At 36.5% G+C, this 23,109-nt stretch overlaps 1 protein-coding gene across 1 annotated transcript in view; it reads right to left on the reverse strand.

Annotated features, from left to right (window-relative positions):
- Positions 1-23,109, reverse strand: part of UNC5D (unc-5 netrin receptor D) — a 794,598-nt gene that overhangs the window by 127,424 nt on the left and 644,065 nt on the right. The window lies entirely within an intron of this gene.

Raw genomic sequence — 23,109 nt, forward strand, 5'->3', positions numbered from 1 at the left:
TGTGTGTGTGTGTGTGTGTGTGTGTGTGTGTGTGTGTGTGTGTGTGTATTAAGTGTCTGAGGCCGGAACCAGTCCTGGGTCCTCCCGACTCTAGCATGCTACTCACTACGCCACCTAGCCTCAGAGAGCTGGGATTGTTAACGGAGTTGACAACTTCTTGTAGTTACCTATGCCATTACAGTTATAGATGCTTCCTCTGCAACTGGTTGACACCACTCTCAGCTGCCAGCTTCATGAGCCACGTTCCCATAAGTCAGTCATAGCATGTGGGTGCTTCCTGTAAAGAGTACCTTTGATATGTAATAATTCTTTGGCTGGGATCTGATAACCACTCAGCCCTGGGGTAAAGAAGGTAGCCCTACCTCTGGCAGGTACTGAAATGTTATATTGAGTCTTCAGCAGCTGGGAAGTAGCCTGAAAATTATAGCAACCTCTCCCCAGATTTGACCTGTGTCTTGAGAAGCTCCTTCTGGATAAAAGCAAAATTATAAAGAGGAATTCTAACTTAACTGAATAATTTGGTTAACCTGAGAGTCAAATTGTGTCCGTTATGCAAATACTGTCATTCTTACATTATGAAAATAAAACACAAAAAGGAAGAGTTTCATTTTTCCTCTAATATAAGTGTAGTATCTATGCAGGGTACCCTCTACAATGTAGCTTGTCATATGGGGCGTGGCCATCACTTTTGCATAAAGCCATGACAAGATCTTTTAATTCATGTTCACCCTTAAAAGAGAACTGAGAAGTATTCCACTATTGTAAAGATAAGCCCTCTTCTTAAGTCAGAGAATCATAAAGCTCCTAGGTGTGGCTCTCTGAAAAAAGCAGGTAAACCTAGTCAGCTCTTCACTCAACAGAATGCTGGTTCATCCAGTTAACTCTCAACTTTTCTTACAGCAAAACAGAGGTCATGAGAAAACTCCTTAGGTTGTCTTTCTGGGAAATACTAATAAACATAGCTAAATCTTCAGTGACCAAGATGCTCTCTTTTTTAGGCAGCTTCCAGATTTTCTTACAACACAGTATTTGCAGAGCTTGTCTTTTTCTGTTTTTCCCTATCAAAGAAGAGATGGAAATAGAGTGTCCATTACCTCTGAGGATTCACCTCCCTCAAGCTGTAGAGTGCAAGAAGAGTTTACCTCTTTTCCACTAAGCTTTAACCTCCATGCTGCCAATCAGCAACTCCTGGTCCGGCAGCTGAAGAAATTCTACCAGCTGACTCTCTTCCTGTATTCTTCACTGATGCCTAGTGTTTTCTTAACTCAGCTCCCTCTAGCTAGTTCTTTACTCTTCTTAGGCTGACTTATTCCTCACTCTAAATGGATCAAATCAGAGCCTACTGTTACTCATGATTCATCTTTCCTTTATGCAATAAAACTCATGAAGTCCTTTCTGATAGTTACAAACCCAAATGTCCTTATTTAATCTTTCAGCAGTCTCCATGCAGTTATTTGCTTTAGGAGTATAATTTCTATAGGGCTATAATTTATATAATTTATTGAAATATAAAAGCTATTACATACAAATTAATTGATGAACCACAATGTCTGTTAGCCTCAGTCATTTCTTTGCCTCAAAAGGGTTCTCATTTCTCTTTTTGGTTTTTATTATTTCTTTATAGTTAAATGATATGTATGTGTGTGAACATGTGTGTACAAAAGCTCTGCCTTTTTTGTAACCAAATTGTTTAAATATGAAAAATACAATATCTTTTATCCTTCAAAAATTTGATTTAATTATTTTTCTGTATAATAAAGTTTATTTTATGCCCTTTTCAGCAATCAAACTATTCATAGATGAAAAGTATAGTATCTTACTTGAGCATAATAATTTACATTTGTAAAGTACTTTAATGTATGCAAATAACTTTTCTCACAAGAACTCTGATAGTTAGTAAAAGTATTCTTAATTCTAATCATGTCAATTCTTTCCTCAAAAAATTTCAGGGATTCCTTACAGCTTCCTGTATAAAATTCATATTTCTTTGGCTTGGGATTGAAAGTCAACAATTTTTTTCTGAAATGCAAACAGTGATTTTGTTATGTCTTGATAATCCTTTAAATATTAATATGTTTTATTTTTTCAATTACATATGAAAATAATTTTTAATTTTGAGTTCTAAATTCTCTCCTTTCCCTTCCTCTCCTCCCTCTGCATTTTGAAAGCAACCAATTTGATATAGGTTATATATGTGCAGTCAAGCAAAATGTATTCCCATATTAGTCATGTTGTAAAAGGAAACACAGACTAAAAAAAAAACCCAAGAAAAAATAAAGTAGAAAAAGTATGTTCCCATCTGCATTTAAACTCAATCAGTTCTTTCTCTGGATGTGGATAGCAAAGGTCAACAATATGATGCGAGTCTACCTTTAAAGCTTTATTCCATATTGCCACCTTCCACACATACTTTAGTCTAACAAATCTGCTCTATTCTTTGTTCTCCAACATGACCTTCTATTTCCTAATTAAGTGCCTTTGCCCTGATTATTTGCTGTGCCTGTATGTCCTTCCTCTCTCTTTACCAACTGAATTCCTACCCATTTTGTAAAGCCCCAAACCAATGCCATTTTCTCAATGAATTCATTCCTGGTCCCTGGATGTATAATGACCTCATGGTATTCCGCCCCCCCCCCCAACTCCCTAATATATTTATACTATATTGAATTATACTGTATTTTTAATAAAGAAATGTGACATAATGTAGTAGCTCAAGAGCTAGTTTTGAGGTCACAAAACTGTGGTTTAAGTCTCACCTCTGACACATAATGGCAGTAATCCTGAACACAAGTCACTTAACTTTTTGGTGCCCTAGCCAACACTTTAAGACAAGAGATGATCAGCTAACTTGTGCTGTTAGATTTTCCACACCCAGGAGTTTCCTATACCAAAGAAATCACTCATCTAGTTCTTATTCTCTAGCTGTACTGTATGTAATGGTTATCTCAGGATCCTCTAGTATTCACTAGACTGAAAGATCCATTGGAGTAGGGATGACATCTTTATCTAAATTTTGTATATCTCCCCGGGCTTACACCAGTGCTCTGAAAAGAGTAGGCATTTGAATATCTGTTGAATAAATTGATAAATGAATTTTATAGATGAGAAAACCAGAGCTCACAGAGGTTAAGTGATTTGTCCGTGGTCTCACAGCTTGTGTAACCAACAGAATATAAATTTTGTTGTTGTTTTCAGAAGGCAGTGTTATTTTCACTATACCATTCAGCTAGTATCATTATCAGCTCAGTCTCTTATCACCTGAATAATTGGATTCTATCCTATCTTGCAAAACTTGAGAATTTTGAAAACAGAAAACTACAGTAAAGAAACTTTAGGGATTTGAGAATCTTCTCCAGTCTCTCTAAGTTCACATCTAGGCTAGTTGCCCTCTAATCCTTTTAACATATTTGGTTTTAAAAGTCAAAATATTCCTCCTAGCTCTTTTGCCCCTTTGTGATATCTTTCTGCTCAAAATTTTGTCCCTATCTGACAATTAGTTCTTCAGCCTTCCTTTTTTGTATTTGACACTTCTGAGCAAACCAATTTCAAGGGTGGCACAGTCTTCTTAATGAGATAAGCCAAAGGTACAACTGAGTAACCAGAATTCCTTATGCATCCCCCCACCTTTTTTCTTTTCCTCAGAGACCACAAGTAGCCAGACTTGAAAAAAAGTTCAAATCTCTTTTGTGCATGAGTAGATGAAAGGGAAAACCCAACCTCTTGAAAAATAAATTCTATTTTTTGGGGAAAAAACGCCCTTCAATATCTTTTGGGTTATTCTGAAATCTGTTTCATGTGTTTTGCTATTGTTTACTTAATTACACAGGTGGATTTTAATCACTAAGTTACATGGCACAGTGGAGTCAGGAAGATTCATGTTCATGAGTTCAAATCTGGTCTCAGACACTGACTCAGCAAGTTACTTAACCCTGTTTACCTCAGTTCCTTATCTGTAAAATGAGCTAGAGAAGGAAATGGCAAACCCACTCCAGTATTTTTGCCAAGAAAACCTTAAATAGTGTCACAAAGAGTTGGATACAACTACAAAATGACTGAACGGTGAAATCTGTGCAGTCTGAGATTTCCCCTCCATATCAACACAGATCCCTGAATCACGATTTCCTGTCATTTATAGAAAGCACCCAGGCAACCAACTTTAAATTCCCTGTGAAACATCCGCTAAAGACAATAAGTTTTGCCTGAATATTTTTTCCCAAGCAGTAAACCAGCAGACCATTAAGGATAATGTTGAATTAGGTTTTCCATATCTCCCTTTTAATGGCCATAATTTGGTCATAAATTATGTTTTCTTTTCTTTCAAGCACTGATCTTAACCATGAAATAGCTGGGTGGTGAAATGGATAGAGCACTGGACCTACAGTAAGGAAGTCTTGATTTCAAGTCTTGACTCAAATACTTTCTAGCATTGTGACCTTGGACAAAACGCTTAGCCCCTTTCAACCTCAGTTTCCTTATATTTAAAGTCGTGATAAAAATAGCTCTTATCTTATAAGGCTGTTGTGAGAACCAAATGAAATAATTTTTTAAAAATTAATTAAAAAGCTTAATAACTTTTTAAGAAGTGCTATATAAATACTATTATTAGTAATAATACTATTATAAATAATGTTGTAGTTGATGATAATGACTGGCATTTAAGTGTTTTAAATTTCACAAAATAGCTTACATAATTTATAGTTGAAATTATCTTTAGTGTTGAAAAGTGCTTTGTACATAGAGCAATTAATTTCATTGAGTTTAGTCAAATTTAGTAAAATTCTCTCTCAATCACAAAGTATGATCAACTTCCCAAATGCTGGAGGGGATGTAGAAAAAAGCATTCTTTTGGAGCTGTGAATTAATCCAACTATTCTGGAAAACAACTTGGAACTATGCTCGAAAAGTTATAAAACTGTGCTTTAAACCAGTATGACTGCTACCAGGTCTATATCTCAAAGAAATTCAAGGAAAGGAAAAAGACCCACATGTACAAAAATAATTTTAGCAGCTCTTTTTTGTGATGGCAAAGAATTGGAAATTGAGGGGATGTCTGCATCAATCAGAGAAACAGCTGAATAAGTTGTGATATATAATTGCGATAGAATACTTTTGTGCTATAAGAAATGACAAAGGGGATGGTTTCAGAAAAACTTGGTAAGACTTTTATGAACCGATGCAATTTGAAGTGAACAGAACTCAGAGATTAATGTATACAATAATATCAATATCATAATAATAATCCACTGTGAAAGACTTGGCTACTCTGATCAGTACAATGATTCCCAACCATTCCAAAGGACTCATGATTTTTTAAAAAATGTTATCTACCTCCAAAGATAAAACTTTTGAACTGTGAGCACAGATTCAAGCATTTTTTCCCCAAATTCTTTATTTTTCTTGCCTTTTTTGTTTGTTTTACAATATGGATAATTGCATGTTTTGTATTACTTCATATGTATAATGGTTATCATATTGCTTACCTGCTCAATGAGTGGAGAGGAACTACAAGGAGGGCAAGAATTTGGAAATGAAAATAAAAAATAAAGAAAAATATGGTTGATTTCAATTATTTGAGACTTTAATATGAAATCTGTAGATCATGCTCTTCTCTTATTGCCTATTATTTGGTCATTCCCATATTCACAGGAATTTTCCTCTAATACAGGATGTCTTAAAACTGCAGTAAGATTTTTGCACCATGTTATAATGTTTTATGGGTTCAATCCCTTGTCGAGATACTGCAATGACTTTCTAATGTTTACTTATTTCATTAAATCCAAATTACTGTGTCTGGCTTTCAAGGCCAGTTTGGATTGAATGTCAAATTTCTGAAGGAGAATAGAGAGAAATGAGACAAGCAAGGTGGGTTGGAGCCCAATTGTGTATCCATCAGAGGTGTGTAAGACATGGAGCCAGAAGGAGCTAACAAGATCATCTAGCTTTTGCTGGACCTGAAAGTGAGACATTTTTAATTGTGTCCAACAGGCAATGGGGAACTACTGAAGACAGATTTCAGGGAAAGGTCTGGCTACACAGAGCTCAGCAAGTGTAAATGGAATACAGTAAAAGGAAGATGGAAAGACATGTTAGAATTTGGTTGTGGTAGGATGGAACAACTTGAATGACAGGCTAAGAAAGTTAAATTTTATCACGGAGCTACAGGCAATCCAATGAAGGTGTTTGAGGAGGGAAGTCATATAAAAACTATGAGTGAGGATAATTATTATTGAGCTTATAAATAATATTTGTAATTTATCACCTCCACTAGATATTAAGTAGGGGAAAAAGGTGGAGAGGAAATTCAAATTGATTAATACATTATTTCTCAATTGCTCTGGTAGAAAAGGCAACTGAAGTCTCTGGCTAATGAGACAGTTTTGGGTTATCAGTGGATTTCATTTTGCCATGCTCTCTCTCCATTTATTAGTACAGATAATTGAGAGTTTGTGTTATGCCCTCTGAAAGCCATCCAAAGCTGCTGGAAATTCCACATTCTGGCAAATTTGTCTCATATTACCACGGGAAGATAATTAGGCAAGCACAAGGCCTGCTAGCATTAGCTGGGCCACCACACTCAAATATGCCAGGAAGGCAGTGAGGATGACAAATGGGAATTGTGTCCCCCTGGAAGTGGTGAAGTGGACAGTTCACTTCTTTGGTAGAACAGAGACATTCTCATACCCAGAGGGCTTTTGGTATGCATAAAAATAAAAATAAAAACAGAAATCTCATAACCATTCAAAGAGGAGAAAGAGATTTCAGCTAAAGTTGACAGAGCACATTTTGTATAGTTTTTCTTCTATCTCCTCTTCTTCCTTACCCTCTTCCCTAACCTTTGTAGGTTCTTTTTTTTTTTATTCCTGCCATGGAACTAAACCTCAGAAACTCATTTTTTTTTTTTTTGCTTTTATATTTTATTATTTACTGGTGAGATTTGGGGTTAATTTAATTCTTGGGTTTTTGTTTTTTTCCCACTTCCCTGACTTTACAGACTCCACAAGATCTATTATTCCTTCTTTTAAAAGTAATCTGAGAGAGGGAAAGAGGAGAGAATGACATTTTTAGAGTCCCCTAGGGCTCTCTAGTTACTAATGTCTCAGTCAGAGAAGCACTGAGCTCTCTGGAGGTAGAGGGGCAATTAATGTAGCCTCGGGCCTGAATGGAAAAAGCACCCACAGCACTGGGAGCTAAGGTAAGTATTCAGAGTACATAAAGGCCAGATCTATGAACATGTTTCACCTCAAAATGATTCCAGGCTCCAGTTCTGCTAATTAGAACAAGTCAGACTCAGTGGGCCAACATGGCTCACCAGAGAATCTTTTAATGTCATTGACATTGCAGAGCTACCCCTTAGTCAAATAAGCTACCATTTGTATATGATTTGCAAAGGACTTTACAAATATTAACTAATTTTATTCTCACAACAACCTAGGAGTAGGTGCTAATATTATTCCCATTTTATGGATGGAGAATCTGAAACAGACAGAGGTAAAGTGACTTACCCAGGGACACAGAGCTAGTGAGTGTCCTAATCTGGATTTGAATTCAGGTCCTAAGGCCTTCAAGTCCAGTGCTGTATCTACCTCACTATCTAGCTACCTCTAGTCAAAAAAATGCTTAGTGCCCATCTGGAAGAATGTACTTTCTAGTTTCTTTTATAATGGTGGGACAATGCTGAAGGCATGTTCCCTGTGTTTGCATATAATCTATCTGCAGTGTAACTCACATGTAGGAGAAGGCTTACATGTGTGACTTAAATACAGTTTATTCCTCAACCCAGCATCTTTGTACTTCATGTCAACTTTGTGAATTTTAGTCCACTTTAATTGGATCATGTGCATTTTGTAAGCTTGTGTTAAAAGAGTCAATAACCTGCTGCATATTGCCAAGGAACAATGATAATCCCTGAAGTTCCCTTTAAAATTTACAAAGAGATTTACATACATTATTATGTCATATGAGCTTCCCTACTGTCCTTTGAGGTAGGTATTAGAGGCATTACTCTTCCTGTGTTACATGCAGATGAGAAAACTAGGTTCAGAGACATTAAGAGATTTACCCATTGCCACACAGAAAACAACTGTCAAAGTCAGGCATTAAAGCCAAAGTTTTTAGCATTCCTGCCCAGCATGCCACCTACTATGCAGCACTGCCTTCTGAGGAAAAATACTAACAATCATCCCTTTCTCATAGGGATTTTGCAAAGTAGAAAAAGTGATCCAAAAGCTACAAAGTGTAAAACTCTAGGTAAAGAAAATAACCTACTATCAGGGAAAACCTCTAAACCAATAAAGCTAAGGGTTACCTAGAGGCTTTGATTCTCCACAGGGATAGCAATGCCAAGATCCTCACAGTTTATTTGTTCTGTATCATGCCCCTAGTCATCTGTTTCTAAAAAGTAGACAACAAAAGAGCGGTTCAGTTCAGACAGAAAGAGGACAACATCATGGGCTGGTTCAAGGTATCATTGAGCTAGAGCCAGTGATGAGAGCCCAAGAAGAGATAACTCTGTTTGCTATCTCTCCCTCCCTCTCTCCCCCTTCCTATGCTGACCCCCATCCTCTCTCTTCCCTCTTGTCTATCTCTGTCTCTGTCTCTCTCCTTCCCCCTTCTGTCTCCCTCTTTCTCTCCTCTCCCTCTGTATACATATGTGTTATATTAGCACACATTAACAGGAATGCACACACATAGACATGCATGTATGTCTATTCATGTGCATATATACAAGCTCTGAGAACATATGCACATATACAGATATACATGTACGTGCATATCTCCATACGCATAAATGTGCATACATGTGTATTATATAAACAAATTTATTTTATAAAATCTAAAGGTGGAAGGGAACTTGGAAAAGCCATAGTAAGGAAGTGAAGGAAAGTTAGTTATAAAAAACATAGTATAATTTAAACTAGATACTTTAAATACTTTATTTTCAAAATACTGATATTTTGACCTTTTTTTTTTTTTAAAGCAATTGGGGTTAAGTAACTTGCTCAAGGTTACACAGCCAGTTATTTCTGGGTGTGGTGCTAAGTATTGGAGCTTGGATTCGATCCCAGGTCATCCCGACTCTGGGGCCGGTGCTCTTACTCTCTGTGCTACCTGGCTGCCCCTATTTTGACTTTTTCAATAGTATTGAACAGAAGGGAGGAATTAGGAGATTATAAGAATATTCTATTATTTCACCCTCTTGAAAATATATTGGGGGTATGAAATTTAGGTATGATAAGCTAAATTTAAGACTCAGATCCAATCGCTATATCCCGTTGATTGCATCTTGATTAATACCATCTATAGTTCCAGATGTGTCAACTTAAACAATTTTTCACCAAAAGCACAATCCCACTTTATACATAGTTGTTACTTAAAATTCAGTGGTTCTTGGCACAACACCTTTGGGGGATATTGACAAGTAATACAGCTTCTAGAAGAGAACATATAGGAGGATTACTTGAGGAAGTTAAGTATTCAAAGATTTAAAGGAGAAGGTGGAGAAACAAGGTTATTGTCCTCAAATATTTTTAAAATTCTGTCATATAAAAGAGGAACTGTCTTTCATCTGAAAACTGAGCAATGAATAGAAGATGAAAAGGCAAGTTTAGACTTGGTGAATTAGGGAAGGAAGGAAGAAAAGAAAGAAAGAAAGAAAGAAAGAAAGAAAGAAAGAAAGAAAGAAAGAAAGAAAGAAAGAAAGAAAGAAAGAAAGAAAGAAAGAAAGAAAGAAAGAAAGAAAGGAAGGAAGGAAGGAAGGAAGGAAGGAAGGAAGGAAGGAAGGAAGGAAGAAAGAAGGAAGGAAAGAGGGAAAGAAAGAGGGAGGAAGGAAAGAAGAAGAAAAAGGAAGGAAGGAAATAAGGAAGAAAGAATGAATGAGAGAAAGAAAGATGAAAAAAATACTTCTCAATCTGAGGTATCCAAAGTAAACTTTGGAAGGTAGAGGTTTCTATACAAGGATATGCCAGTAAATGTTTAAGAGCTGGGTCTCAGAAAAACAAAGGTACATACAATACACTTTTAAAAGTTTAATCCGAATTAACATTTTATCCATCATTTTCTTAAGTCTAGACAATTAATAAAACAATAAGTCAAGCCCTAATTTGTAGCACTTGTCAGTTTCCAAGGTATAAATGCTTACAATGAAAATTCAGCAATTGTCTCCTAAAGCCAATTTGAACTGGCTCCAGTTCATCTCTGCTTCTACCTGCCTGGAGGTCTTTAAGTGATGGTTGAATCATTTCCTTAAAGAACTATTGTAGAAGAAATGATTTTTAGAAGTATAACTAGAACTATCTTTTTCACTGAAATCACCTTTGCAGTTCTGTGAATCCACTCCAAGGGTAGACCACCTTAGATTCTCCCTAGAGTCTGATCCCTGTAGCGGCAAGCACCCCAGCATCCCCAGGGTGGCTGCCAACACAGGTTCTTAGATCTGCTTTTCTAAAGGAAAGCAACTCAAAATGGGTTAACAATCTTGCTTTAATCAATCAAACATATCATTTACCTAGTTAAGGGGGAAAAGCACCCCGAACTTCAGAGTATACAGACAGAAGTTAAAAGTAGAGGTTACAAGAAGACATAGAAACATTTCGAGCAGACAGGCTTCCAACTGTCCAAACATTACATCTATACCTAGTCAGTTACCAGAGAGGTAAGCATCAACATCTGGGTTTTAAAAGGGGGTGGGGGGCTCAACGGCTGCCCAGAGTCTTGTCTAGTCAAATCACACAACACTTCTCAAAGTGAGATGTAAAACAAAGCCTCATGTCAGGGTTTATATAACCTTCTCCTGGCTCAGAGAATGTAACAACCCTCTTGACCACAGGCTCCAGGTGCACTTAAGTCTATCAAAGGGCCTAGGGGCTGGAAAGATCTTAAATTTAAATTCCTATAACAATCCCCCAAGGAAATTCATCACAATTTCCTTTCTAATCCTACCTAATTTGGCTATTCTGAGAGACTCATTGTTTGTCTGATTTGGAGATGCCCTTTATGGTAGGGCTCTGTGATACTATTCTAGTTGCCAAATTTTCTTCCCCCTCCCCCTTTTTTGGAGGGGGGAAGGCAGGGCAAATGAGGTTAAGTGACTTGCCCAAGGTAACACAGCTAGTAAATGTTAAGTGTCTTAGACCAGATTTGAACTCCTCCTGAGTCCAGGGCTGGTGTTCTATTCACTGCACTACCTAGCCACCCCAAATTGCCAAATTTTCAATTTGTTAAACAGTAATTTTAAACTATCCAGCCAATTTTTTTTTCTTTTTGGTTCATGCCATCACAAGGAACCTCCACTCCCTGCCCACCAAGTAAAGTTACCTGAAGTCAAAGACAGCCTTGTTTTTAGATCAAATTTCATTTTAAGGAATCCATTCTGGTCACAGTAGAGACATTTCATTTTTATTTTTTCTCCCTCATGAAAGGAATAAAGTTAAGGACTTATGTTTGAGATAAAAAACTTCCCAGAGATTACTTTTCTGAAGCACTGCAGTGTTTCCTCCCCAATTCCCTGATGAAATGCAAAACACATCCACAAGATGACACATATTGCAATGGGTCTGATGGGATGGGAGGCAAGGAAAGAGGAAGATGGCTAGAAACAGTAAGGTGAAAGAAGACGGGCAGGATCATTTTCTCCATTTCTATTATCTGAAAAAGCAATTTTATCCCAATGTTAATCTACTATGACTACAGTATGTACACAGACAATGAGGAGGTAAATAAAAGACAGAATCTTCTGGAATCACCAAGGGCACACAAGATACTTCAGAGCAGGGTGATAAGAGAGGCCCTGGATTTTAAATGGCATGCAATACATGTATGAGTGCTATCTTGTGGTTGATGCCTAATCCCTGGTAGAGTGAAAGTTTGTTCTACAAAAAATAAAGAGACAGCATTGTCTTCTTACAAACAAGACAGTGTTGAGTCCAGAAAATAGTAGAGAGTTCTGTAAGAATTTCCACTTTCAGTCAGTCTATTCTGCCATTTTTACTTGTAGAGAAAGGAACTCATGTCTAATAGTCCGAACACTTGGGTATGAATCCTGGCTCCCATTTTTTTTTTACTTGCTGTGAAAAACTGGACAAATCAAAGCACTCCTCTAAATCTCATTTGTCTTTTTACAATTTTTTTTCTGAGCAGCAACATAGTATAGGGCCTAGGAAGCTGGTCCTAAAGAAGATTTGAGGTCAACTCTCAACTCTGACAAATACTGGTTGTGTGACCCTAAGTAATCATTTATTCTTTCAGTGACTCAAAGCGACTAACTGAAAGTCTAAGTTTCAGAGCAAATGTTCAGCTACATTGAAAGAAGGACTTTCTTCCCTGAGAATTCCCTATACTAATGAAATCAGAGGTCTGCATAATATACACACCTGTATGTACCCACATATACATACATGTATATGTAAATAATAGGCATGTACATTATATATATATATATATGCAACACAATTGTAATTCTTACCTCAGAAGACTATTGCTAAGGAGATAGCATGATACCAGGAAAAACAGACTAGCAGGAGACTTGCTTTCATCTGCAAAATGGGGAGAATGATATCCATAGCATCTACCTCACAGGACTTTCATGAGGCTCAAATGAGATCACATTTCTGAAGGCCTTTGTCACTTTTAATGCATCGTATTAGTGTCTGTTTGGTGCTTGAGAGTTACTGTGGTGCAGAGAAAGGAGTACAAGATTTGGTACACGAGGACACGGGTTAGAAACCAAGATTGGAGAATAATGATCCCTGGGGAACTTGGCAAATCACTGCATCTGAGTTTCAGTTTTCTCCTCTATAAAATAAGGGAGTTAGATTAGATGAACTCTGAGTTTCCTTCCATACATAAATCCATGATCCTATGTTCCTAGAACGTGACATATGCAATCCTATATGACTTCAGTCACTTCTCAGCTATGCAAATGGGAGCATTCAGGGTCTCCTTCAACAAATTAGGGATGACTATGTAGGCTCACTCCAGAGAAAGTCCTATATGAATGTGAGTTGTCTATAAAATGGTGGTACCAGTCCTTGTACTAACTACCTCACTGGGCTTATTGTAAGGAAAGCACTTTGCAAACCTCTGAGTGTAATTGAAATTTGAGCTATTATTATTATTACCCTTCATTCCATTCAGAAAGGGAAATTGGAATGCATGGCTTCTTATTCTAGCTCTCAATATGCGGCACACCACTAATAGGTTCAGCCTTACAGAACTTAAAAAAAAAATGCTTTCTTTGAGTCTCCGGTGTATTCAGAAAGCCCTGCTTCGTTTTTGTTTTTAATTAAGCAAGATGGAAATTTGAGTCCTGAGCCACTTAACTCTGTCCCTTTGAAGGTTATTACTCACTCGTCTTGTTGTTATGACCCATAACGGGTAATGCTTCTACTGCAGCATAGGGGAGAGATGGTTGCTAAGTTGCTATTGATACAGTATGTACCCAGATCTTCTGCCTTTATGGAGCTGGGGACCTGTGGGATCATGGGAATGATTGGGAATGACTGAGATAACTGTAGAGGGGCTTCTCCTAATTCATCATTTGTTTGCTAGGCAGGTGAGAGTATGTGATAAAAGCTCATTTCTGAGCAGAGTAAGGCTGAAGAAAAAATACCTACTATGCACTGCAAATAAATGAGAAATGATATTTCAATGCTGGGAGAATTTTCTACCAGCAGGAAGCATTGTGATGAGCATAAACCATGCTTGCTCATTTTCTTGCCTATACCCCATAATTCTTGGCTATATCTTTCAGTAAACTGTGATTAAACGGTTGTGCTGCATAGTATTTAAAATCTAAACAATATCTGAAATAGAAACTCATACTACAACAAAACAGAAATAAAACCATTCAACTTATATAATAATAATAATAATTAATAATATTAAATGACACATATAATGTTTACTATATGCCAGACATTGTGCTGAGAGCTTTACAATTTTTACCTCAGTGAATGTCATCTTATAGTGAGTTTCAACACTCATAAATCTTTGTTGATCAATCAATTAACCAATCAATCAGTTAGTTATTAAATACATATTAAGTGCTTACAATGTGCCAGGCATTATGTTAAGGGATAGGGATAGAAAGAAAGATGAAGTCCTTGATGTCAAAGAGTTCATTGTCTAATGGAAGAAATAACATGCAAAGAACTAATTAGCTTCTTGTTGTTGACTCCTTTTTCAATTTTGTCCAACTCTTTATGACCCCATTTGGGGGTTTTCTTGGCAAAGACACTGGAATGGTTTGCCATTTCCTTTTCTAGCTGATTTTACAGATGAGGAAACTGAGGCAAACAGGGTTAGGTGACTTCCCCAAGGCCACATAGCTAGTAAATATCTGAAGCTTGATTTGAACCCTAGATTTCCTGACTTTTTGTCCTACAATCTATCCACTGAACCACCTAGCTGCCCACAAATGAGCTGTGTAAGTATAAATTAGAAATAATCAAAAGATGGAAGACATCAGAATTAAAAAGGATCAAGAAAGTCTTCCTGTTGAAGGTAGGATGTTAGTAGGCACTTGAGGGCAGCATTTGGTAAGTGCCTAATTATATGACAATCACTGGGCTAGGTGCTGAGGATACAAAGAAAAATGAACCATTCCCTGCCTACAAGGGGCTTACATTGTATTGCCTTTCTGAAGCACTAACTAGTTGTATGTGGGAATTGATGGGGAAAGGGAGAGTATAATCTACTAAGGTGACTAATTTAGAGGACACTTAAAAACGCTTGTCCTTCAGCAGCACAGAAACAGAACTCAACATCTAATTTAGCCACAAGAGTTGGTTAAAACAGGGAGCTAACAGATGGCCTGCTTCCTCACTATTCCTCTCCACTCCCTCCACCCCATCCCCACGTGAGCTCGTCACTGGCCTGGCTCATTTCTCCTCTTTGCTTCAGCCTCCCCAGCAGTGATCCCACAGTGGCCCTAATTTGTTTATGAGAGGCAACTACATGAGGTGAATAAAGAACTGTCCTCAGCGTCAGATCAAATAGGTTCAAATCCTGCCTCGGACACATATTGACTAGATGACCCCAAGCAAGTTCCTTAAATCCCTCAGTACTCCTTCCCAACTCTACAAGAATCTGAGTTATACAAGTTCAAGAATAGCTGCTGGTCTGCATTGGCAGAGGGAATCTCACTAGGGAATCTCCTGCACCAATTATATATCATAGTTCTAGACTAAAACAATGCTTATGCTTTCTCTCCCTGAGGTATCTTCTTCAGTGGTTTTTAATGGGCCATTAAATGAAGAGAGAGTGGTAGCAGCTTCAGACTGTAGAGTTCTCAGGATATTCAGTTACTGCTGCTTATCTGTATACATCTAATGGCCTTTGGTTTCAGTGTTCACTCTTCTCATTGCTAAGCAAAAGAAACTGGTGTCTCAATTGGTGTTTTCCTTTTTAAATTGCCAATGCTTGGCTGATCTCTCTTATTTTTCAATGAGGAGATGTATTGGCTTCTGGGTTCCTGAATGGATAATTTCCTCCCTCTTTCAAATCCCAGTGGTATTTCCAAATGAATTAAAGTGTATGTCAAGAAATCTGCAAATCTTAAACACTACATGAATGTTATTGTCATTATTTTGGTGATGGTCTTGTTATCATATTTTGTTCCCAGATTCAGAAAGGCAGTGTGGTGTGGTAGATAGGTCATTGGACTCTTGGCTTCAAATTCAACTTTAGATTCTAACTAGCTGTGCAACCCTAACTGAATCATTTAACTTGTGCTCTGCCTCAACTTTCAAAAATGTTAAAAGAGAAATGAGGTTGGACATGATGGCCTCCAAGATTCGTTTCATCTCTAAGCCCACGATTCTAACTCAACTGAAGGCCTTAATCCTTTGCAAGAGTATACTGCTTGTTTTTAACAATATAAAGCTGCTGCTTTCCTTTCTGCTATAAGAATGAGACAGTTATTAACCCTGTCAAGTCCAGCATTTTTATTCCTTATTCCTGGTGAAATTTTTGCACATTATGTCCTTCTGACTGTGATATTCAGCAATAAATAACAGTTGTTTTCAATACCCAAAAGGTAGAAGGGTGAGTTATTAGGGAACAGCATGGTTTTGACTCTGAGATAATGATAAAAATAAAGAACAACTGACAGGTAACACTTCATAATTTATGACATTTCATTTAAAGTTTTCAAGTATTATTTCATTTGAGTCACATGACAACACTGTGGGGTAAGTACTACAGCTATTATTACTTTTATTTTACAGAAGAAACAGGTTCATTGAGTATGAGTTGCTCATGATTACATGCATAGCTAGTAAATTTTAGAGAGAGGATTTGAACCCATCATTCTAATTACAATTCTAGCAACTTAACCACTAATCTACAGAATGCAGACCTAGACCCTTGTTTCAAGATTTCTTTTCTTACTGTATTTCTTTAGTGTATTTCCTTTCTTTACTGCAAATGTTCCATTGTAAGGGCATTTTAGATTTAGCATTTCTGATTTTGTCTGCTGGCATAACTCTGTTCTCGGTAAAAAGATAGCTGGAAAGATAGATAAAATGATTAGTGAATGAATAATTGCATACATACATAAAAGAGAATTTAAAAAATTTCCAATCTTTTTTTCAAAGACTGGTTCCTCTCTGAAGCTCACCACTCAGTGCATTTTTCTTCTATCTGTGGACATTTTGCAAAGCTTAAGGGATTTAGGTGTGGCCATCCATGATAGCAGAACACCAAGGTTCCATGCTCCTGTCACAACTGACCAAACAGCAATCACCCCAAATATTAAAGTGATCATTCAGAGCCAATAGCTCTGTCTCTAAGAGGAGCCTTCACTAACCACAGAGGAAATTCAGAGCTCTGACTAAAATCTAAGCAGAAATCAACTCCAGGCAAACAGGGTTATCTAAAAGGCTAATATTCTGACTGCTAACTCTGCCATGTTGAGTCTGAGGCTGAGGCATCAAACCAGGAGCCCACCTGGCATATTAAGCACCAATGGAGTCACAACCTTACCTTATGGATAAGGAAGCATGGACTAACACTAATATTAATAATAATTAAAGAAATTATTATTTTTCTCTGGTATTAATAACATGTTACTGAATTAGGACCAAGGTTTTCCCCCTTTCCTACTTCCTCATTCAAAAATCAATCAGCATGGGTAATCTTGAGCAAAGACCTAAGCTAAGATCTTAACCTGGCTAAGATCTAATCAAATAACAGTTTTAAAAGAAATTCTAAGTTTAGGGGGCTGGGTAGATTCCTGTTCATTGTGTTTACTCAGACAGGTCTAGGAAAATGTGGATTTTCCCTTTTGTCAGACAGGTAATATGGGAATTGATAAGTCCCATAGGTTTGGTTTGACCAAGGTTTGGTTAATCAGTGTCATGTACTTCAAGACCCTCATTGGAATATAGCCCTCTTCTCATTATAATATTCATCATCTCAATACCTAAGCAATCAGAGTAGATTGCCACCCTCAGAAACACCTTCTTTTCCAAGGACATATAAATTGTGAGCCCACCACCATGAGGGGTCTTTGGCATTTGAGAGTGCCATTGACCTCTTTTATTAATTAACATGCTAGCATTCTTAACAAAATGAAAAAATACCCATAAACTATATCTCTTGAACTTTTTAAATATTGTGATAGCTCTCACTTATGTAGTTCTTACAAGTTTGCATGGCACTTTATATCTACTACCTCATTTGATTTTTACAACAATCCTATAAGGTGGATGCGTTTATCTTCATTTTACAGATAAGAACATTAAGTCAGAGAATTTAAGTGACTTACTCTAGATCACACAATTACTAAGTATCGGAGACAGGATCTGAACTCATGTTTTCCTCATTCCAAGTCCAGTATACCAGTATGTTGGTATTAGATTCAGAAAAACCCAGATAAGGATCCTACTTCTAACATTTATTTACTGTGAAACCACAAACAAGTTGCTTAATTTCTTGAATAACATGACATTCCTTCCTATGTAAAACTGAGATAACAATGCCTATGGTACTTATGTTGTGATGTGTATGTGAAATAATGTACACATGGTGTTTTGCCAACTTTGAAGTGCTACAGAAATGCCATTAATTATTATTAAAGAGAAATGAAGAGCAGCTCCAGACACAGTACATTTGGGCTGGATGACCTCTGGTGTCCTTTCAAGCACTAAGATACTATCTATGATCCTGCTAGCTCCCTTCATCAAACTTAATATCCACAAAGCAGATGTCTAATATAATTTTGATTAAATTTAGTTGCCCACTGGTCCTTGCCTCTCTAATGACAATAGGCCTCCCTTTAGGATGATTCCAACAGAACACTAGTCAGAAATATAGAGTGGTATTTTCATTTTTACCACATCTCACACACACACACAAACACACACACACACACACTATTTGCATGAGGGAATGTTGTTTCCTGACCCTCTAAAATATTAACTCATATCAGTTCTCTTCAGTCTAAATAGCCAGAATAAATTCTGCTGTCTCCTATGAACAAATACCACTAGATTGCCCCCTCCACCTAAAGCCACCACCACGGTCCCACTTTCATTACATAGGAGATATATACTGCTTCCCCTTACTATACACAAGGGTCTGTCCTGACAATCCCTCAGATAGCCTATTCATTTACAACCCACAAAGAGCCTCAGGTGGTGAATGAAGGATAGTTGGATTTGCCCAGTATAGAGACCCAAAGGATGCCAGAAAAAACAAGCTCTAGGGGGCTCCCATATTCAGCTCCTGAATGCATGGCAATAGCCTGAATGGTATGTTTACTTCCAGTGGTAGGGGTCATGGGTTGTGTGACTCTGCTAAGCCTGAGGGAAGGAGTCTAGCATCTAGCTATGGCCAGTTCTGTCTCCCCAAAAGTTACTTGGGGCAGACACTGAAATGAGAGAAACTCATATTACCCAGTATGTGAGGAGGTTGATACTACTTGAGATCCAGCTCCCAGGGAAACCACTGTCAATGAGTAAGGAATCAGAAAGTGAGCAATTGGGGAATATAAAGAGAAAAAAAAATAAAATAAAATTACCAAAGCTTTCAGGAGAAAGAAAATCAATTGAAGACCTTGAACATAAGCAGATAAAACAATAGGGAAGATACTAAAAATACAAGGAAATAGGGCTTCTAGAGCAGATAAAAGACCCCAGGTACCTGTGAATAAATATTCCAAGACAAAGGAAAATAAACTAATACCTCAAAAGGCAGAGGACCCTTTGGATTCACAAGAGACTGTGGGACCACAGCAAGGTGATCGTTAGTGCTATAAAAGAGAAATAAGAGCTAGGAAAGAAGAACTTATGATCAACACAGAAGAAATAATTGACAAAGTTGAAAAAAAATCCTCTTTAATCCATGGTGGTGTATCACCAAAGAAATAAAAGAGAAAATAATAGATTGAGAATGTGAAATAAATAGAAGTGAAGCATAAACTGGAGGAAGAGAAACAAAAAGAAATAACATTAAAATAAAGCATGATCTCTATACAAGCAAAAGACATTGCTCTTGAAGACAGGATGTGTAGAAATAATTTAAGGCACAGAAAGTGAAAAAAAATAGTGAACAAAAATTATTGAAGAGAAAGAGGGGAAGGGGGATTCTCTTTGGATATGAGAGAGATAAAGACAGAAACATGGGGGAGTCAGAGAAAAAAAAAGAGGGTGGGTAGGGAATTTAACTAGCTAAAATTAAGAAAGAAAAAGGAACTAATAAGCAAAGCTCCCAAACTAGGGGAAATGTTAATTGAGTGTTGCACTTAAAGATGAGGGAGAATGGAGCCAGTGTGAATTCAGCTAATTTAAAGTAGATTGAGCAAAATGAGTGAAGAGATACAATACTGTCTTTGCACAGGAAGAGGAAAGCTAAATAGTAAGTTTGGGGAAAAAAAATTAGAGACAAATCAAAGAAACTCTAAGCCTGACTCTCATGACTTTGAATGTGAATGAATTAAACAATCTTATAAAACAAACAAACAAACAAACAAGTAAACAAAGAATGATTGATTGGATCAGAAACAAAACTTCACCCTCTGTGGTTTACAAGAAATTTATTTAAAAAAAAGTCATGAGTAAAATTAAAATGTGGATCTGGGAAAAAATACCATTTATTAGGGGAATCCAAGAAAGCAGAAGCTACAATTATGCTATCAGAGGAAGCAAAAATAAGCATGTAAAAAGAAAGATAAACGATGAAGCTATCTTATGCTGAAAGGAACTATAGAAAACAAACAAATATCAGTATCAAACTTATATGTTCCAAATGCCTTAGCATTCATAAAGGAAAAAATAATTGCACTACAAGGAGAAATAAATAGCAATAAAATAGTGGCAGGTGATTTCAATGGCCCTTTCTTCAGTTGGGTTGTCTAAAAAAAAAAAGATAACCAAAAGGGAAATTATAGAGCTGAACAAAGTTGAAGAAACTAGAGCTAAAATACTGATGTCATCTTCTAAATGGGACTATTAAGAATATCCATATTTCTCAGCACTACATGAGCTTTTACAAAAATTGGCCATCTACTGAGGCACAGACATATTGCAGACAAATGTAAAAACACAACAAAGCATAAATAAGCCTCCTTTAGAGACCATAACCAAATAAAATTGGTAGTCAGTTTAGGGAACAGAGGCAAAAAACATGTACCTACCACCCAAAATTCTAAATAATGAGTGGGTCAAATAATAAATTGTAATAAAATTAATAATTATTTTTAAAAAAAGATAATGGATAACAATATAACAAACATTTCCTGGATGCAGCTAAAGTACACCTCAAATGGGAAAAATCATATCCACACAGATATGTATTAACACAATAGAAAAGGGGGGAGAGGCTAATGAACTGATTATGTATTCTAAAAATTATAATGTCTACAAATAAGCCTAAAATTAGCATAAAAAGAATCTATTGAAAATTGGACGAGTAATGGACAAACTAGAAATCCCAAAGACTATAGAAATGATAAATAAAACTGAAAGCTGGTTCTTTAAAAAGACAAATCAAATTATTAAATCTTTAGCCAATCTGATTAAAAAGAAGAGTGCAGAAACTCTAGTCAACAACATAGCAAATGAACAATATGAAATTACAACATAAATCAAGGGAAATAAAAAGAATAATCAGAACCTACTATATACAGTTACAGGTTAACAAGACTGAGAACACAGAAGAAATAGAGAAATACCTTTCCAGACTCATGACATATTATTGTCATTATAATAGTCTATGATCTCATCAAACTGGCCTTGTTCCTCACATACAGTACTCAACCTCTCAACCTCATGTCTTTTCACTAACTATTGCCCACAACTGGACTGTTCTTTCTCCCCACTTTTCTATCATAAGCTCATGCACTGTATTTCTTTTTGAAATCTCTCCTGATCTACCGAAAGCTGGTATCCTCTCCCACCAAACTACATTGTACAGATGGTTCTCACTTTACATAAATTTGCATTATGCAAATTAGGTAAAGAATTCTGAAATTCTGATGTGGAAGAGTTGATTCTCATGGAGAAGAACTATCAAATGAAGATCTAATTGAGTTATTAGCTGCAAAGATTGCAGAAGAAGAAAAGGAAGCTTCAGAATCAAGGTAGAACCAAAAAGGTTCACAATGAAACAGGTGGCAGAAGCATTTGGTCATTTGAGTGAATTTTTTTTCTTCTATTGAAAAGATGGGTCCTAATACTTCAAGATTTTTAAAAGTTCAAAGACTAGTTGAGGACAATAGTACTTGCCATCCTGGGATATATGAGGAATGAAAGAAAGCTGCTTTTCCAAATAGCTCTTGATAACTTCATTAAAAAAACAAACAAACAAACAAATGTGCACAGTCAACCACCAGTGATAAAGGCAAGGAGGAGTGGGTGGGGCAGGAACAGCATGCTGCACACCCATGTTAACTTTGCTGTACAGCACTTTGCACACGTTATCACTAATTTTCACAGTTCTGTTTATTATCATGGTACAGTATTTAATATGTCTGCATTTTAGTACATTTTATGACTTGAGTAAAGTTACTATTTTGTGTATGCCTTTATTATATAGGCTAAGTGAAATGGGTGAACGAGGGGCAAATTCACATTATATAAAAATCATTTTCTGTAGAGGTCTGCAGAATGGCCTATTACCTAAAGTGCAAATTGTCTGCATTTGTTTTGCAGTTATTCTGTGCATATCTGTATATATGAATATTTCCTCACCTAAAACTCCTTGAAGACAAGGACTCTTTCATTTTTTGCCTTTATATTCCCAACATCTAACACAGTTCCTAACACTTATGCTTGATAATTACTTGTTGACTTATAAGTTATTTGATCTTTCAGTGTCATAAGTGATTGATAATTCTTAAAAAAAAAACTGTTAACATAACTCTTATTCACTAATTAGCTAGTAGCTTTTCTGTCATCAAATGTTAACCTATGAAAATGTTGTGGCTGGATCTCAATAAAAACCAGGATTCATATTTAGAGCAAACCTATGATTAGGTGTGAAGGACCATATCTACTGTCAATGACAAGGCTACTGACAATCTGATGCCACAGAAAGGGTATGAGATTCAGAATTAGAAAACTTGCCTTCGTGTCCTGGACCCAATATTTAAATTTACTTTTTTAAAAAATCTGGTAAGTCACTAAACTTCATTGAACCTCAATTTCCTAATCTTAAAAAATGGTAATATAATGTTCATACTATATATCTTGCAGGATTATTGTGAGGGAAGTGTTTATAAACCTTAAAACCTATATAAATGTAAGTGGTTATAATTATCCAAAGTTTAATGGCCTATTGTGTGCCAAATGCTGTAGAAGATATGTTAGTGAAAAGCAGGGTCACCTTTATGACAATATAAATTACATACATGTTTCAAAAAGATTTTGTTTGGAGGGCAATGTCAACAATACAAAGGAATTGTGGGAAAAAATTCTCTTTACTGTAATAGTATTAATATTCAATAGCAGAAAAAAATGAAAAATTGAAAATAAAAAGATTCGTTAGTGTGAATACTAGACAAAAAGTCAGAAAGATCTGGGTTCAAATACTGTTGTTGACAATTGATGAATAACATTGGACAAGTCACTTTGCCTCAGGTTTCTCATCTGTGAAGCTGGTATTGATAATAAC

The sequence above is a fragment of the Petaurus breviceps genome, unplaced genomic scaffold (assembly GCF_028583685.1).
Source record: "Petaurus breviceps papuanus isolate PSGF00001 unplaced genomic scaffold, PetGlider_PUasm1.0 90919, whole genome shotgun sequence".
Lineage (NCBI taxonomy): Eukaryota > Metazoa > Chordata > Mammalia > Diprotodontia > Petauridae > Petaurus > Petaurus breviceps.